We start from the raw sequence: 13,822 nt of genomic DNA, 5'->3' as shown, positions 1-13,822 counted from the left end.
TCTCCACTGATCCACATACATAAACACATCTCCAAGTCTTATTTTAAAGTAATGAAACAAGTGACTGCAGAACTATTTTCTTTTATACATACAGGTTCTTAAAATTTACACCTTTGTTTGGCCCAGATTGTACTCCTGCAGAGGGTCTGAAAAGGAGACAATCAGTGCTCAATGTCTGTATAAAACAAACAAGGATAAAACCTGCATTCTCCAGACTCGCTGCAATTCAGCACTTTCAAAAATGAGATTGTGCCCCGTTCAAGGTTGCTAGCTTCCTTTTAACAGGTCAAAACCCAAAACAAAATAAGTATTGCCACCTAAACTGCCAATCTGTACATTGCAAAAGGGTTGATATTTTGTTGCAGCTTGCTTAATGGTGCCACATTGTCAAATGTTATCAGCCATTTAATCCAATGGACTGCTAAAGCATCTATCAAACATTTACCTTTATCAAAATAAACAGTATCCTCCCCCCATCTTCAATAATCAAAATACAACTTGGGGCATTCCTCAAGGCTCCGTCCTACACCCTCTCCCCTTTATTCCTCTGAAGTACAGGCAAAAGTTAAACTAAATTCGGAAAGGATATGTTATGAATGAATCATGCAAACTGCCCTAGACCTTCAAATACTCAAGGCAAGGACGGCACTAGTAAACTAGTTCTCTAGTCTACCTCATCCTAAGGGCACAGCAATTTACTAGTCACCTCTGGCAAAATTAACAGTCCTTCACAATATCGCATAAATGTAATTCACAGTGATCTAGGTACACGCATACATAAGATCTCCGATACTGTTAAAACCTACCTCTACTGCTCTTTCATTTCCTATCATGGATGCTCATCCACATCCTAGTCTGGTCTAATGCCTTTTTTAATCTTTCGTTATTCTCCCCATCATAGAACATAGTGCTTCATTTACCATACAAAGATAAGTTTATCCAACCTGAAAGACCCTATTCTACAACAAAAAAAAGTTAAGTTTTAAAAAGAACTTCTACAAACTACAAATCCTGTCCTTAATTCCTGTGGCCTAACAGTATACTGCAAGGTGATCTTTGCCTTCCAGGCTACTGCAAACTCTTCCCCCCTCTGTTGCCACCTCTTCCTCGAAGAGGAAGAAGTCTGTGTTCCCATTCAAAATAATTATGTTTTACAGCAGGAAGAGACATCACCTAGCCTTTCATGTCTATGGAACATGGTGTAAAAGCACAGCAACAGACTTCAAAGAGAAGGAAAACAAATTCATGCCAAGAGATACTGGTGACAAACGTAACCAAACAATCTCTACACATCTAAATCCTGCTTATTCCTTGTCTGCTTCCCTCTCCCTCATTTCCAGCTTTGCCCAATTCTTCTTCACTCTAAACCATCTATATACCAAGATCCTCCCAGCTACGTCTGAGCTACCAGTTTACCTTCAAAAGGATCCTCAATGGCACCGCTGATCAAGCCAAGGACAAAATGCATGACTATCATAAACCTCCACTAGAACTCAAAGATCGAAAACAGAAGTTTACATGAATAACTTGTGCTAAGACACAAATTTAAGACTCCAGCAAATGTCCCCAAAGGGGTGGTAAAGTTAGGCAAAGTAAAAAGTAATACCCGAAGGCTCAGTCATCTTGAGAAAAAAAAAATAGAACTGTAAAGTCAGCTGCTTACTTCTGGACTCCTCTGTACATCTGTCCAGCTTCCAAGGGAAGAATGGTGTTCCTTCCTGTCATATGAAACAAATGCTCTACTACGCTCACATGCTTGGTCTTTCAAACATCTAAGTCAACTTCTTAGTTTTGCTACTCCATTTCACTTGAATCAAGGCAATGGAAATAGTTTCTGGATATCTGACAGCCACCTCAACAAAAATCAAGATTACAGCCTACATTTCTTAACACCAGGAGAGAGGTATATGTTTACATTTAAAAGCCATCACTTACAAGAGCTAAAAAATAAATACTTCTATTGCAAAACCTTCATAGAAATGCTGTTAAACTGCTTTAACTTACAGTAACCCCCCCCCCCCCCCCAAAGAGTCCTTTCAAACAATGACATGAAGTGAGCCAAGTGCCTTTCAATTCCAGGAAAGTTTGACCAAGTCAACAAAAGTCCATGCTTTCTTATACCTCTATTTCACACACACATCTGATGCTTACTTATCTTTTTCCTGGGGTAGAGCTTCCATCTGCATAGACCATTTTCAGATTCAGCCTAGGAGTGGTGTCTGGTTAAGTGACTTGCTCAGAGTTAGACAATGGAAGCTGTGGCACTGAAGCATTAATTCTCTAGTTTCCATGCTGCTGGTGATCTTCCAATTCATCTCACAGCTCCAGAGTCCGGGTTCAATTCCACAGTGTTCCCAATACTTCTGATAAACTCCTGTGCTTTTATGGTTTCAAATATTTTCCTTTGAAAGGTTTCACTATCAAAGTGTGCGCTTTAATACCTAAAGAAAATCACATGGTTGATGGCTTTGTTGGACAAAAATTTGCATTTCCTCCTTGCCTGTTCTGCAAAGAACGACTGATCCTCCAGGAAAACAAATACTCTTTAAGACAGCTGGACACAGCAGCTTGAATCTTACATGGGCCTTTCTACATTCCCAGATTAGTGGAATAAATCTGAGTTGTCGGTACCAAAATAATTTTTCCCACAAACACCATCTCCAACCTTAGTCCTTCTGCCACACAGTTGTCAGGATCAACTCTTCCTGTTGGTAGGTTTGCATACTTGCTAATAAGGGTCCTGGCCGTTTTCTCATGAGTGTATTTGGAACATACACTGTGAGCCCTTTCAATTAACAGTTCCTGCTAAGGAATACCAGTACAGTTGTTTGGTTTGTGCCTTCATAAAACAGAGTCCATCTTCCAGTTTCTCTGCTAAAGTAGAAAATTAGAAGTTATGTACTCACCATAACGTTCCATCTGAGTAGGTAGTTAGTCTGCAACCTGTGGGTTACGGATCCGATATCGGATCCGAGCCGGCAACTTGTTTCAAGCCAATGGATCCGAGCTCCTAGCCCCTCCCTTCACCCATAATCCCCTGCTAACCCTCCATGACCTCAGATAGAGTTTGCCTCTCCATATATATCCAAGAAAGAATACCTAAAAAAAAAAACTAATAGATCCAAGAAGGTCAGGGGGAAGGAGGGGGGATGGTTGCAGACAAATGAACTACCTATTCAGATGGAACGTTACGGTGAGTACATAACTTCTAAATCTGAAGTAGGAATGTTCATTTGTCAGCAACCTGTGGGACAGAGTCCCCAGCTACCTGCACCCTGGGTGGCCATCATGGAAGGATATTACGAAGCACCGCAGAGTCAAAGGATGCTCTCCCTCTAGAAAGCAGGTCTAGCTTGTAATGGTTGATAAAGGTATGAGATGAAGCCCAAGTGGCTGCAGAACAAATATCATCCAAAGGAACTCTAGACTTGAAAGACGCAGAAGTAGAAATGGAGCGAGTGGAATGAGCACGAACTCCTTCTGGTGCGGGTCTACCCGAGGCTTGATAAGCTAGAAGGATACATTGGGAAATCCAGCGAGATAAAGATACTTTAGAGATAGCCTTCCCCAAATTAAATTTGGCAAAGGAAACAAACAGCTGGTCGGATTGTCTATGGCCAGCCGTCCTGTGGGTATAAAAACGAAGCTGCCTATGAACATCCAATGAGTGCAGCTTGTATTCACCCTTATTTTGATATTTAGGGAAGAAAACCGGTAAATTTATGGATTGGTTTATGTTGGTTTCTGATGCTATCTTGGGAAGAAAGGAGGGATCGATCCTGAGGTACACTATCAGGGTGAAAAATCAGGTATGGAGGTTTGACAGAAAGAGCCTGAAGTTCCGACACTCTTTTCGCTGAAGTAATGGCTACAAGGAATGCTGTTTTCCATGACTAGAATTTGAGGTCCACTGAAGCAGCGGGTTAAAGGGTGGAGCAGTCAAGGCTTGAAGAACTAAAGAAAGATCCCATGGGGGTACGGCTTCTTTTACAGGAGGTCTAAGTAAAAAGGTACCCTTGAGAAAGGTTTTACACAATTTGGCTGACATCAAGGGTCCTGTATCATGTCCCACATGATAATGAGAAATGGCTGCCAATTGCACTTTGACAGTTGAACAACTAGCACCTTCTTGAAAGAGTTCAGTTAGGAAGTCTAAAATGGATGGAAGAGGAGCCGTAAAGGGATCTAGCTCTCGGCGCTCCGCCCAGATGGAAAAACGTTTCCATTTGCTGTGCTATACCTTCCTGGTGGAGGGCTTATGTGCTGCCACGAGGATGGCTTGACTGGTGAAGAGATACCGGGAGTCCTAACTAGGAGTGGAACTGGAGCAACCAAGCTGTCAGTTTCAGATTGTCCAGGTTTGGAGTTGGCAAGTCCAATGGATGGGAGATGAGATCCGGGATGGGATCTAGAATCCAAGGGTGATTCACAAGGTGAGACCACAGGTAAGGGAACCAAATTTGTCGATGCCAGAATGGGGCAATGAGAATCATTTTGCTCCCCAACCGCGAGGCTTTCTGTAAGAGTTGTATCATCATTGGAAGAGGAGAATAGGCATAGAGTAGACCGGGTGGCCAAGCATGCACCAGAGCGTCTCTTGGAGATTCCCCTGGTGGGGGGATTAGAGCGAAGAAATTGTCGCATTTGGCGTTTGATGGAGATGCAAAAAGATCGCAGCAGGGTTGCCCCCATGTTGCGAATATCTGCTTCGCTACTAGAGGATTGAGAGACCACTCGTAGGGGGTAAGAAGGGTGCGGCTGAGCTTGTCCGCTAGGATGTTGGTCCTCCCCGGAATGTGCGTTGCAATCAGAAAGCGGTTGGTGGAGATCGCCCATTCCCACACTCTCATGGCTTCGCGGCAAAGAGGATAAGATCTGGTTCCCCCCTGTTTGTTGATATACCAGACCACTGACATGTTGTCCGAGTGAATTGCAATCGTTCCTGCGGGGAGGAAGCTCTGAAGTGCTTGCAACGTTAACAGCACCGCTCTCATCTCCAGAACGTTTATATGCAGGGAGGTCTCTATCGTTCCACGTGCCTTGGACTGTCCTGCCTGAGTAATGCCCCCCCCCCCCACCCGAGGCGGGAAGCGTCCGTGGTGATGGGGGGAAGAGGTGCAGAAGGGACAGCCCGTATGGAAGTTTGCTTGGAGCCACCATAGTAACGCCCTTCTGCAAGCCTTGCTGATAGCAATGGGATGGTGGAAAGGGAGGGATAGGAAGGACCATTGCACTAACAGAGTCCATTGCAGGACTCACATGTTCAAATGGGCGCATGAAAGGACGCATGTTCAAATGGGCGCATGGAAGGAGTGTAATCGCTGCTGCCATGGAGCCTAGTGCCCTCAGGATCAATTCTGCTGGTGAAGCCTCGGAATGAAGGATAGCCCGCACATGAAGTTGAAGATTTCTGATTCTCTCCGCAGTTAGGAAGGCTCGCAAATCTCTGGTGTTTATCCTGGCACCTATAAATTCTATGATCTGTGTTGGAGCCAGTAAGGATTTGCCGACATTGATAGTAATGCCTAGTTGTGGGCTAGATGGAGAAAGAAGTCTCTGGCCGAGCAAAGTAGATGCCTTGTTGGGGCGGTCAGGAGCCAGTCGTCCAGGTACGGGAAGACCTGAATTCCCTGGAGTCTCAGGTGGGCTGCAATCACTGCTTACACTTTGGTGAACACCCGGGGGGCTGTGGTGAGGCCAAAGGGAAGGACCCTGAACTGGTAGTGACTGGCTCCCAGCCGGAAGCGAAGGAACCTCCTGGATCGTTTGTCCATTAAGATGTGGCAATACGCATCCTTGAGGTCTATAGAGCACATCCAATCGTTCTCCCTCAGAAGGGGGAGGCTAGATTGAAGAGTGACCATTCGGAATTTTTCCTTGGTTACTGACAGGTTCAAGCGGGAAAGATCTAGGATGGGTCTCAAATCCCCCGTCTTTTTGGCACCAAAAAGAACCTGGAGTAGAACCCTAATCCGAGCTGGTCTTGAGGGACGGGCTGGATGGCTCTTTTTCTTAGCAGCTGCTGTATTTCTGCGGCCTCCCTGTGATCGGGTGGTACATCGAGGAGGTTCTTGGATTGGGGGACATGGAGAATTGGTATTTTGTACCATCTGGATATGATTGCGAAGCACCAGTCTGTTGTGATGGACTCCCATGCCGCTAGATGCTTCGAAAAACGCCCCCCGACTGCCTCCAGAGTGGAGCAGCCGGGCAACCCCTTAAGGCTGCTGCGCAGGCTGTTCAGAGAAAGGTTCTCTGCACCCAAAATTTCTCGGAGCCCCTCTGCAACTAGGGCGACGTCCTCCCTGTCCACCTCTGCCACAGTAGGACTGGTTGTCCGGAGCTGGTTGAGAATGTTGTGATTTTCGGAACCACATCTTCTGACCCTTTTGGTTCCTTGAAAGGACCGCTGGGGAGCAGAGAAGCAGACTCCGACGGCAGACAACATCTTCCCGTCCTTCTCGCTCTGGACAAGCGTCTCGCAAACTGTTTTGCCAAAAAGGGCAGAACCAAAGGGGGCGTTCGCGAAGGACACTTTAAAGGGCTCTGTAAAGTCACAATGACGGAGCCAGTCCTGACGTCTCATGACTAGGCCTGCTCCGCTGACCCTAGCGGCTCCCTCTGTGGCATGGGACAATAGCCGCATAGAGGTGTTTGAAATAGATCTCAGAGTGGCCATTCGGGTTGAGTACAATTGTTTATCCTCCTCCGACATGGACTCAGGGGGGAATGCAGCGTATTCTTTGATAAGATCCCGCTGCATCCTGATGACATGTGCCATATAGTTCAGAGACCTTACTGAGAAGGTCACTGAACTAAAGACTCTCTTCCCTAAGCAATCCGTCAAACAGGACACTCTGCTCGGTGGATGGACTGAGGGACTCTCCTGAGCCAATTCCCTCTGTGGCTGCCGCCGTCAACATGGCATCTACAGGGGGGCCCTTACTCCAATGAGACCAGTATGAGGGGGGGGGGGCTAAGAATCCTATCTGGTCGTTTGGGTATTGGCTCCACAGTGTCCGGATCCTTCCATGCCCTGGTGGTGATAAGGTCCACCAGGGGATCGGCTGGAGGGGACACCCAGGAGGTAGACGGGCCTGCCTCGAATGCCTCCAGAAACACGGACTCGTCAGAGGAAGACTTTGGGGCAGACCACCCACCTCTGATTCTTAGCATCTCCATGATGTCTCCAAAGGAGACATCCTCAAGGGGTGATCTTGGGGAGCCTTCCCCTTCCTCCAAGTCTGTGTCCTCCGTTAAGGATTCAGGGGAGTCCACGTGCCTCCTTTTGCACTTATGCTTGCGGGGAGTTTCCTCGGGGGGACTGTCAGAGGAGGCCTCGCCAGCAACATCTTATTCCAATGGAACTATCTGTGACATCGAAGCAGGTTGTCCCTTTGGCCGGGTGATGGAAGCCTGGCCCAGCAGAGAGGGAGTGCAGGGAGGAGTCGATGCAAGGACCGGGGGTCTGGATGCTCTCAACAGAGCCCTCTCCACAACATTGAATGCCGAGGGAGAGCCACTCTCCAATGGATCCGAAAGTCTGCTCCCACTCGGATCCGATGAAGGGATCAGAGCCGGCGCAGAGACCGTTGGATCCGAGGGACCAGTGTGCTCAGACCTGGACGAAGCCGAAGGCACACTGAATCCCCCGGATCCGAAGCTCGGACCACGGCTCCAAGAGGTCGGATCTGACAGACTAGAGGGTAGGGTCGGATCCGAAGTACCGTCGGTGCCGACCCACCCCCGGCTCCAAGGTTGCTTGGCTCAGAGCGCTCCAAACCCGGGGAGCGGGTCGGAGAAGGAGCAATTGGGTGGAAAAAAGGTGTCGAGCTCCCCCCCCCTGAGGGGGGGGGGGCAAGAGCACTCCCATCTGCAGCTGGGCCTGGATGAACCTTCGCATCATCCGGTCCAAGTCTGCATCAGATAAACTGAATGTGGATCTGGAAGAGGCCACCGAGGCAGGCCTGGAATGCCGCCTAGATGACCTTGATGGAGATCGGGTCTCCTCCTCCTCGGGCCCCGGGGAGAAAGAAGGGAATCGGAGCCGGGGACGAGGAGGAGACCTAGAAGCAATGGAGGGAGAAGCCCGCTTATCTGGCGGGGCCGAAACTGAGGTCTCGGCCTGCCGCTTGTGGTGCTTCTCCCTCCGTTTCTCCCTCCTGGCCTCCCTGTCCTCCGACACTTTAGCGGGAGTTTGAGTCCCAGTCGGAGGCAGGGGGGCAGGAGTGGCAACCATCACAGGCTGTGATGGAGCCACAGGAGTAGCAGAAGCAGCGGAGGCCGAAGCTGAATCCGGGGGTAGAAGTCCCGCCAGGACCAACTTTGGCCTCTGTTCTTTCAGTGCCCTGGGGTTGAACGCTGCACAGATAGTACAGCCCGAGGTGAGGTGTTCAACCCCAAGGCACCGAGTGCGGCCATCAGCCGGGGAGAGCTTATGGCCACACTCGGTACATTTAGAAAATATGGCTTTTGGGGCCTCAGCCATTCCTTTTTTTTTTTTTTTTTTTTTATTAAACTAAAAAAGAAAAACAACTACACACACAGGCCCCAAAAGACACACAACAAACACTCACACACTAGCGACCAGCGAAGGGAGGGTATTAATTAAAAATTAAGGAACCTAACACAGACACACTTAAATATTACTTTAAACAAAAAAAGTATTTCCTGACTAGAAATACTTCAAAAAGTTAACTTTTTTTCCACTTATCTGACAGAGCTCAAAAAGACCCAGCCATCACAAGCGCGGCAAACTAGATCTGAGGTCACGGAGGGTTAGCAGGGGATTATGGGTGAAGGGAGGGGCTAGGAGCTCGGATCCATTAGCTTGAAACAAGTTGCCGGCTCGGATCAGATATCGGATCCGTAACCCACAGGTTGCTGACAAATGAACATTCCTACTTCAGATCATCAGTTTCCCTATGTCCTAGGTCTTCTAATTGAACAATTTCTTCTTGAACAGTCTTTTCTCCATTTCATCCTCTGACTTTTGCGGTTTTATCATCTTCTACCAACATCTATTCAAAGCTCCTTCCAATTTTTTCCAGCCTTTAGTTGGACAGGAGGAGGGTTGGTATATCGTGTGTGCAAGAAATCAAATGGAAGGGGAGTAAGGCTAGGTGTATCGGAGGTGGGTTCAAATTGGCATAGGAGTTGTGCTGAAGGAACAGTATGCTAGGAGTGTTTTGGATGTGAAAAAAAAGAGTGTCTGATAGTGTGATGTCTATGAAGCTGGAAACTGATGACGTAATGAATGAACGTCGTTAGTGCATATGCTCCACAAGTTGGGTGCGCGATGGATTTGAGTGAGTTGGATGAAGTGGTGATGACTGTACCCAAGGGTGAGTGGAGCAGATTTCAATGGGCATGTTGGTGAAGGGAACAGAGGGGATGAGGAAGTGATGGATAGGTATTGTGTTAAAACAGAGGAATGCAGGTGGCCAGACGGTAGTGGATTTTGCGAAAAGGATGGACATGGCTGTGGTGAATATGTATTTTAACAAGAGGGAGGAGCATAGGGTGACATACAAGAGTGGAGGAAGATGCACACAGGTGGATTAGATCTTATGTAGGAGGGCCAGTTTGAATGAGATTGGAGATTAAAGCGGTGACCGGGGAAAGTGTAGTTAGGCAGCATAGGATGCTTGTTTGTAGGAGGACGTTGGTGATTAAGAAAAGGATGAGTGTGAGGGCAGCACCAAGGATCAAATGGTGGAAACTGAAAAAGGGTAATTGTGAGGAGAAGTTCAGGGATGAGTTAAGACAGGCACTGAGTGGCAAAGAAGAGTGATAGCTAGACAACTACAACAGAGCTAGTATGGAGACTGCTAGAAAGGTGCTTGGTATGACATCTGGACAGAGGAAGGACAAGGAGACATGGTGGTGGAATGAGGAAGTACAGGAGAGTATACAGAAAAAGAGGGTGGCAAAGTAAGTGGGATTGTCAGAGAGATGAAGAAAGTAGACAGGAGTATAAGGAGATGAGGTGGCATGGCAAAGAGGTGGCGAAGGCTAAGAATAAGGCATATTAAGAGTTGTATGAAAGGTTGGACATTAAGGAGGGAGAAAAAGACCTGTTGGCTACACAGACTGACCAAGCTACGAAAGATGTGCAGGTAAAGGTGATAAAGAGGGAAACCTACTCACAAGCGAGGAGTGTGTGTTGACGAGATGGAAAGAGTACTTTGAGGGGTTGATGAACAAAGAGAATGAGAGGGAGAGAAGGTTGGATGATGTGGGGATAGTGAATCATGAAATACAATGGATTAGCAAGGATTAAGTAAGGACAGCTATGAAGAGGAAGAATGGAAAGGCTGTTGGTCCAGATGACATACCTGTGGAAGCATGGAGGTGTCTAGGTGAAATGGCAGTGGAGTTTTAACCAGATTGTTTAATGAAACCTTGGAAAATGAGAGAATGCCTGAGGAATGGAGAAGTGTTTATTACCAATTTTTAAAAATAAGGGTGATGTGCAGAGCTGCAGTAACTACAGAGGGATGATGATTAGTGATCAGCAGCATGGTTTCATGCTGGAAAAGAGCACTACAGATGCGGTTTGGTGCGACAGTGTTGATGGAGAAGTACAAAGGTGGTCAGAAGGAGTTGCATTGCATTTTTGTAGATTTAGAGAAAAGCATATGACAGGGTGCCTAGAGAGGAGTTGTGGTATTGTATGAGGAAGTCAGGAGTATCAGAAGTATGTAAGACTGGTACAGGATATGTACGAGGGTAGTGGGACAGCGGTGAGGTCTGTGGTGGGAGTTGACTGATGCGTTTAAGGTGGAGGTGGAATTACATCAAAGATCAGCTCTGAACCCTTTCTTATTTGCAATGGTGATGGACAGGTCGACAGACGAGATCGGACAGGAGTCCTCGTGGACTATGATGTTTGCAGATGACATTGTAATCTGTAGTGAGAAAGGAACAGGTGGAGACGACCCTGGAGAGATGGAGATATGCTGAGGAATGAAGGTCAGCAGGACTAAGACGGAATATATGTGTGTGAATGAGATGGAGGATAGGGGAATGGTGAGGATGCAAGGAGTAGAGGTGGCAAAGGTGGAGGAGTTTAAATACTTGGGATCAATAGTTCAGAATAATGGTGAGTGTGGAAGAGAGGTGAAGAAGAGAGAGTACAGGCAGGATGGAGTGGGTGGAGAAGAGCGTCAGGAGTGATTTGTGACAGACTAGTACCAGTAAGAGTGAAAGTCTGCAAGAGGATAGTGAGACCAGCTATGTTATATGGGTTGAAGACAATGGCATTGACAAAAAGGCAGGAGTTTGAGCTGATGTGGCAGAGTTAAAGATGTTAAGATTCGCACTAGGTGTGACGAGGGTGGACAAGATTAGGAATAAGTATATTAGAGGGTCATCCCAGGTTGGAAGGTTTGGAAACAAAGCCAGAGAGGCAAGATTATGTTGGTTTGGACATGTGCTGAGGGGGGATGCAGAGTATCTTGGGAAAAAGATGCCAAGGATGAAGCTACCAGGTAACAGGAAAAGAGGAAGGCCTAAGATAAGGTTTATGGATGAGGTGAGAGAGAGGACATGCAGGTGGTTGGTGTGACAGAGCAAGATGCAGAGGATAGGAAGAAATGGAAAGAGATGATCCGCTGTGGCGATCCCCAACTGAACAGCCGAAAGAGGAGTTATTCAAGTTGATATACTCCTTCACCGCTTCATTTTATTTCGGATTCGCTCCGAGCACATTAGATTTATTTTTATGCTCCAAACCTGGCTATGAGAAAACCTCCTAGACCTTTAATAATAAAGGTGAAACCCCACCAGCAGGAGGAGTTGATTCTGACAAAACTATGGCAGAAGGGCAAAGTACTGAAACTGGGAGACAGCAGAGTTTGTGGAGAATGATTACTTATTGTACACCAGGCAGAACATGAATAAATTTATACTATTCAGAGAATGAAGAGAAGCATGTAGGAGATCCAAACTGCTGTACCCAGTTATCATAAAAATATTCATTGGAGGGACAAAATCTTGTTTTTGATCAAGTACATGCCAGCAAGAAAACACAAGTTTGCTCAACAAAAACTGAGCTGAGAAACAGGAGATTCTGCTTCTTGTTGTTCTGGCAATACAAATAGCAAACTGTGCCAGTGAAACCTTTTCCAATGTTTCAAAGTAAAATGCTTGAGATAAGGAAATAAGCACAGGAGTCAACTAGAACGGAGTTGGAAATGAATCAGACAGGATTTGGGAGGGGGATATGAACAGGAATAAAACTAACTTGGAAATTGACAAATGTGGGATTACAGAGCATTATTACATTTGTGAAACATGACAGAACAAGAAAAAAACATGGAAATACTGGACAAGGGACTCTAAAGCACATGGCCTACTTCATTGTCAATATTCAGAAAAATACTTAGGGGAGGGGAAGAGGGAGAAAGTAAAACCATTTTCTTCTCAATGATATTACAGTGCATGATTCTTTGCATGCAATCAAGTCCTCAGTGCAATAAGGATACTAATGTAAACAAGTGCTCCTGTTCTCTTTCCCCTTATCAGTTTATGAAATGTAGGTATTGCAATGTAAAAAGGTCTGCTTAAAAAAGCATGCCAAAAAAGTTAGAGCTTTTTTTATCCTTGTAAAGCGAAATGATTGGATTAAGGCCCTTAGCTTGATCTAACAACATGCAAGAGAAAGTAAATGGAAAAATATTTATCATGTCTTTTTTTCTAGTAAATAAAATGTTTAGTAGCAATTTTGTATCTGGTCCGCATGTCTCCAGGAGACAGAGAAATGTTCTCTGAAAGCATTCAAGTGTTGTTTGTAGCTCTTCCAGCAGAGTAAAGAACACCAGACAGCATTTAATGGAAGTACAGGCTGCACCATGCATCTTAGCATGGATAATGAGAAGTTTTGTACCTACCATAACGTTCCATGTTAGTTGTCTTCTCTCGCCTTCTTTCTTGCTTGATGGGTTCGGAGCCGATCCTCGGCTCCGACTGGGCACTTTGCTAAGCTCGTGAGTCACTTTTACCAGCTCGAGGCAGCCCCATATCCCATGATGCAAGGCGGTAAGTACCCAGATCTCGTTTGTTGTCTACAGGCAATAACACCTAGCATAAAAAACTTCCCAGAAGGAAGAAAGAAGGCAGAAAAAAGGGCCTGAAGGATGGGTAAGGAAGACCAGAACTGTATGGTCTTAAGAAGCATTCTTCCAAGTAGGGAGAAAAAGGTCTGTCCAGGCCAGGGGGAAGGAGGGAGGGTCACAAGAAAGAAGGCGAGAGAAGACAACTAACATGGAACGTTATGGTAGGTACATAACTTCTCAATGTTAAGTTGTCAATCTTGCCTTCATTCTTGCTTGATGGGACCGCGTCCCTAGCACCTCTATCCTGGGTGGCTCAATGGAACAGACTCTTGAGAACTGTAGAGCCAAAACTGGCTCTATCCCTGGAGGCCAAATCCAATTTGTAATGAGAAACAAAGGTATGAGGAGTGGCCCAAGTGGCTGCTGCACAAATAGTGTCTAATGGAAGTCTAACCTGAAAGGTTGTGGAAGTGGCTAAGCTTCTGGTTGAATGCGCTTTAGGTTGAGCACAGCTGTTTTCCCCTGAGCTGATAGATTTCAGAGATGACAGAAGAAAGCCATCTAGATAAGGTCACTTTTGAGACAGGAAGGCCTTTTTTGTTATCAGCATAAGAAATAAAAAGCTGATCGGATTTTCTGAATTGTTTTGTTCTGTCCAAATAATATCCGAGTTGGCGGTGAACATCAAGATAATGTAATTTTTGTTCCGATCTGTTTGAGTAATTTGGGAAAAATACAGGAAGGTCAATAGACTGGTTCAAATT

General features: G+C 46.1%; 1 protein-coding gene across 1 annotated transcript in view; it reads right to left on the bottom strand.

The window, feature by feature from the left end:
* The window catches only part of SNRPC (small nuclear ribonucleoprotein polypeptide C), a 280,157-nt gene that overhangs the window by 162,715 nt on the left and 103,620 nt on the right, over nucleotides 1-13,822 (bottom strand). The window lies entirely within an intron of this gene.

Source organism: Protopterus annectens, chromosome 7.part0 (genome assembly GCF_019279795.1).
Source record: "Protopterus annectens isolate FY-2018-M chromosome 7.part0, PAN1.0, whole genome shotgun sequence".
Lineage (NCBI taxonomy): Eukaryota > Metazoa > Chordata > Ceratodontiformes > Protopteridae > Protopterus > Protopterus annectens.
This window is presented reverse-complemented; position numbering and strand designations above follow the sequence as displayed.